The following is a 5,539-nucleotide window of genomic DNA, read 5'->3' as shown; positions in this document are numbered from 1 at the left end:
AGCAGTAAGCATTGCAAATCCTGATTTCAAACTATATTACAAAGTTACAGTAATCAAAACGGTATGGTACTTACTGGCATAAAAACAGACACACGAAACAGAGAGCCCCCCAAAAGACCCATGCATATATGCTCAATTAATTAACAAAATGGAGCCAAGAATATACAAGGGGGAAAGGACAGTTTCTTTAGTAAATGGTGCTGGGAAAACTGGACAGTCACATGCAAAGAAATGAAACTAAATCACTATCCTACACCATACACAAAAATTAACTCAAACTGAATTAGAGACGTAAACGTAAGATCTGAAACCATAAAACTGCAAGAAAGCAGTAAGTTCCTTATGTAGTAAGCTCCTTGACATAGGTCTTGGTAATAATTTTTTGAATGTGACACTAAAGCAAAAGCAACAAAAACAAGTGTGACTAAATAAAACAAAAAAGCTTCAGCACAAAAAGAAACCATCAACAAAATGAAAAGGTAATAAGGGGTTAATATCCAAAATATATAAAGAACTAATTGATTTCAATAGCAAAAAACAAAAAATTTGATTAAAAATGGGCAAAGGATCTAAATAGACATTTTTCTAAACAATACATACAGAATGTCAACAGATACATGAAAGTGTGCTCAATATCACTAATCATCAGGGAAATGCAAAACAAGGAGATATCTCACATCTGTCGGAACGACTCTTATAAAAAATATAAGAGAGAACCAGTGTTGGCCAGGATGTAAAGAAAATCCTTGTGCACTATTGGTGGAAATGTAAATCAGTACAGAAAACAGTATGGAGGTTCCTCAAATAATTGAAAACAGAACTACCCTATGATCCAGCAATTCACTTCTGGGTATTTATCCAAAAACAAACAAACAAACAAAACACTAACGTAAATAGCTATGTGCACCCCTATATTCATTGTCACATTATTTACAACAGCCAAGAAATGGAAACAACCTAAGTGTTTACTGATAGATGAATGAATAAAGAAAATGTGGCGGGGGGGCGGTGTGTGTGTGTGTATGTGTGTGTTCATTTATATAAAACACACGTACAACAGAATATTACTTAGCCATAAAAAGGAAATCCTGCCGTTTGTGACAATGTGGATGCACCTGAAAGTCAGTATACTAAGTAAAATAAGACAGAAAAAGGCAAATACCATATGATCTCACTTACACATGGAAAAAAGCAAAAAAAACTTCATAGATATGGAGAACAGATTGGTAGTTGCCAGAGTCATGGCGTGGGAGAGTGAATGAAGTGGGTGAAGGTGGTCAAAAGTTACAAACACCCAGTTATAAAATAAATAAGTCCTGGGATATAATTACAATTAATCATACTTTATTGCATATTTGAATGTTGCTAACGTTGCTAAGAGATCTTAAAAGTTCTCATCACAAGGAAAAAAAGGTAACTGTGTGGTGATGTGTGTTAACCAGACTTATTGTGATTATTATGCAGTATATACATATATCAAATCATTATGTTGTATACCTTAAATTAATATACAATTAAAAAAGATTTAAAAAGAAATTAAGTATACACATCAATACATTAAACACTGCTTTACAATCTTGCTATGAAGAAATCCGTTGATCCATTGTATCCAAAGTAAATGGCTGGCCACAGGATGTGTTTTTCAAGAAGCATCTCATAAAATACTTCTTTTTATTCAGTCCCCATAAGACCAGTAACATCCTGGGCAACAAACTTGTGGAAGAGCTGTCATGTAGAACAATTTCCCTTACAAAATTTCTAATTTTCAGGCTAGGAATGATCATTTTCTTAGACGCCTTCATTCCATCATAAGGAACATCAACTGATGTTTCACAAGAGTGTTTCTATCACTTATATATATGTGACAAGTAAAGAATAAAAAAGCTGTGGTGTTATGTGGGCAGTGGGTGGGTTGCTGGAATCACGATTTCTTAAGAAGCTACCACACCAACACTGAACATTTAATGTTCAAATTAGTGCTTTGCCCAAAATGTAATTTACCACATGTGAGGAACCTTCCAGATATCTTAACAACAGTCTGTTCAAGGGTGTAAATACTATATATTAGGTGTCATATGCTAACAGTGACAATTCAGACTGTAAGGATAAACTCTCTTGATAAAGTATTTAGAAATAGAGATCTAGGGCCTAAACCCTGGGAAATGCTTTGTTGTTACAGGAATGAAGGTTTAAGGTTGTCGCAGGTGATCAGAAGTACTCCAGCTACTGATTGATCTCTGCACCAGTGAGAAGGTCTCTAGACAATTTCTTGATCTCTCCACCTTAACCAACGGCAAGATAATTATTTTTACAAGGAGGTATAATCATGGCTAAAGTTTTCTGAGATCTTCAGATAAAAGTTTAAGTGAGATAATGTTTTAACTACTGAACATAGCAAAGTGGCTTGCTAAAGTAAACATATAAGGCATATTATGAAGACATAATACCACAAAGGTTGTATATAAGAAGAAAACAATTTGTTGAGAAAGAGGAATAGGATATATAAAAACACTAAAGCAGTCACACAAGTAAATTAACTATAGTCTAATTCAGAACAAACTCCCCTCCTTGCCTGAAAAGGGACAATTTTCCTAAGTCGACAACTTAGCTGACTATTTGGCTGACTATATATTGACTGCAATGTGTAAAATGAGAAAAACATCAGTTCTGTACACTACATATACAGAACCAAAAAGGTTAACCTCCCCACCCATGAGTTTTTGTTGCATGAAAATGTATTATACTCAGATAATACCCATCATCCTTTTCAAGACAATGAAAATTTTAGCTTTAGTATGTGAGATGGTATATCATTCCTATAGAGGATAATTAGAAAAAGGAGTGCAAAATGAAAGCCTGCATAAAAGCAGACATTTCAGCAATGTAGCCTTGTGAAAAAAGAAACTTGAGAGAAGTAGAGTTAAACTTTGGATCCGTGAGAGGAAGAGGCTCTCAGCCAGGTGTTAGGACTCTGCTCTGAAGGACCCTCGCATGGGCCACCTTAGGGTGGAGCTAAAGCTACACATAACCTTCCCTGTACACTGCGAGGGGGCTTGAGAAAGCGCAGTTTGGCCATTCTCAACCTTAGTCTCTCAACCTTATTTTTCCCATACGATTTTAAGTTCCTCAACCATAAGAGAGGGTTTATAATTATGTGGACTATATATGTTTTCACAAATTGTAGTTATTCCAAAGAAAAAAGACACTGAAGAACTTAATAGGGAAAAAAGTGTTAGAGATAATTGTTTGGAGTTTATAAAATAAAGAACTAGACAAGATGATGTTTAATGCCATTGTATTTCTACAGTGCAATGGAATTTCTGTGTATTCACTTATAATCCCTATATGGTCTAGCTCTCAATTGTTTCCTTACTGACTCTCATAAAGCCTGTCAAGCATGGAAAACCAGAAAAATCCATTATAAACCTGTGCTGTTCAGAGAATGTGACATTTCAGATTTCACCTACATGTGATATTTTGTTTTATTCATACTCACTGATCTGTTCTCTATGTTAAAATTTTATCTAAAGAGTTTGCCTACTCCAGTAGAAATAACTCTTATGTTAAACACTAACTATGTTTTCATTAAATTCCTTCTTTGGGGAAGTTTCAAGGGTGTTGTTAGCTCTTAGAACTGTAGTTCTCCAAGTGAGATCCCCAAACCGTAAGAAACTTATAAGAAATTTGAATTCTTGAATCCTACACCAGACCTACTGAGGATGGGTTCCAGCCGTGAGATTTAAGAAGCCCATCAGATGATTCTAATATACTAAAGCTTAAAAATGACTGTTTTAAGAGGATCAGAATCCTAATTCCCTCCCATTTCTGTTGATTCTAAGAGCCATATATATCTGTTGTGTTCTCAAAGGATCTCAAAGAAACTCTAAAGTTACTAAAATAATCTTTCATCAGAAGAGACAGTGGTATTTGTATGTTGTTCTTTCTAGGACCTGATGAGAATAATAGACTAATAGTCTGCTCTCTGCCAATAAGACTAACTTCAAGAGGCCTCAGGAACTTTGAATTTACTGAACTAGTGGTCACTGCTTCAGCAGAGGCAGCCTCACATCTGTTCAGGCTCTCTAGGGTGCTGGATAATGTCACCAGAATCATTCTCAATATAAGAGAATTATCTAATCAGAGAGGTAAGCCCTAAGAATGTGCATTTACCACATGAAAATAATGCACTATCACAAAAATGTAAATAAGTAATAAAAGAACATCCATTTAAATGGAACTGCTGGGATTTCCAATTAAAGATGATACCTTGAACATACACAGTTTTAGCTCCACTATGTCTCCAAACAACAATAAAAAACTCTTCAAAGTTTTTTTGTTTTTTCTTTTAGGCATAATGGAAAGGGACAAGGAGAAAGAGGAGACAAATGCAAGAACATCTTGATAGCTAGAAAGCCAATGGAAGTTGGGTACTAAATTACAGCCGATCCAAAAAAGCTGAATTTGGCCAGAATAGAGAAAAGTGAAAAACAACCCGATTTCCACAACACACCCCCTAAAAGACTCTAGAATTAAGAGTATCTGGTATTTTTGGAGGTCAAGGTGATGGTAGAGCTTAAAACAGCAGGACTGGTTGAAAATATGTTTTAAAAGCAACTAGACTTTCTGCAACTCCTATACTTTGCACATGAAACTGGACTCTTGGACTGGTCTGAGAGATACCAGGCACTGCTGATGACAGAATACCATACTAATAACTCAGGAATAATATGAGAGTTTACAGCTTTCTTCCTCGCTTTGGGTTCTACAATGATGACAGCCAGCATTCTAGGCAAGAGAGCCTTCTCTGGAGAATCTGAAACTGGCTAAAACACCGATTCCCTACGTGTGGTCCAGGAACTTCTCAGATTCCCTAGATCCTTTCAGAGGGTGAGTAAGGTCTATTTTAAAAATAGTACTACGATGTTATTTGCCTTTTTCACTGTCATTCTCTCAGAAGTATATAGTGAAATTTTACATACTGTAAAATTTTGAAAGCAGAAATAAATGTGGGTCCAGCTGTCTTCTACTAATTAGGGTAGTAAAGAGATTCATAAAAATGTAAAATAATGTCACTTCTAATTTTTTTGTTTTTAAAAAAACATTTTTTCATAAAAATATATTAAAATGCAATGTGTTTATTTTCTTTTTTAAATTCTGTGTTAATTTCTACCACAGTAAATACTGATAGCTGTAACCCATATAAACAAAAGTTCTTCAGGGTCCTTAATAGTTTTTATCTTATAAAGGGGTCCTCAGATGAAAACTTCTGAGAACCAATGAGCTAAAAAAAAAAAAAAAAAAAAAAATTGACACTGAGGATTCTGCCAGTGAAAATGTCTGTCCCCATCATCCCACAGTGAAGACCACAGCCAACAATCCCCACCTATGTATAGAGTTTCCAATTTACTAAAAAAAAAAAAAACAACCAATCACCACCACCACTACCACCATATAAAACAAATACATAGTGATTTATTTTGAAGTTAACGCTGTGAAACCAACATACAAGTCAGAAAATAGAATTCTGCCAGTTACCCAA

General features: G+C 35.0%; 1 protein-coding gene and 1 long non-coding RNA gene across 2 annotated transcripts in view; one reads left to right on the top strand and one right to left on the bottom strand.

Moving 5' to 3' along the window:
* The window catches only part of CBR4 (carbonyl reductase 4), a 104,660-nt gene that overhangs the window by 50,655 nt on the left and 48,466 nt on the right, over positions 1-5,539 (bottom strand). The gene's annotated exons all lie outside the window — the stretch shown is intronic.
* The window catches only part of LOC111739711, a 6,664-nt gene continuing 2,326 nt past the window's right edge, over positions 1,202-5,539 (top strand). Inside the window, exons 1-2 of the long non-coding RNA XR_002780359.1 lie at positions 1,202-4,145; positions 4,350-4,887. This is a non-coding gene — a long non-coding RNA (uncharacterized LOC111739711). The remainder of the gene's footprint in view (positions 4,146-4,349; positions 4,888-5,539) is intronic.

Source organism: Pteropus vampyrus, unplaced genomic scaffold (assembly GCF_000151845.1).
Source record: "Pteropus vampyrus isolate Shadow unplaced genomic scaffold, Pvam_2.0 Scaffold53, whole genome shotgun sequence".
Lineage (NCBI taxonomy): Eukaryota > Metazoa > Chordata > Mammalia > Chiroptera > Pteropodidae > Pteropus > Pteropus vampyrus.
The sequence above is the reverse complement of the archived record's forward strand: the minus strand, read 5'-3'. Positions and strand labels throughout refer to the sequence as shown.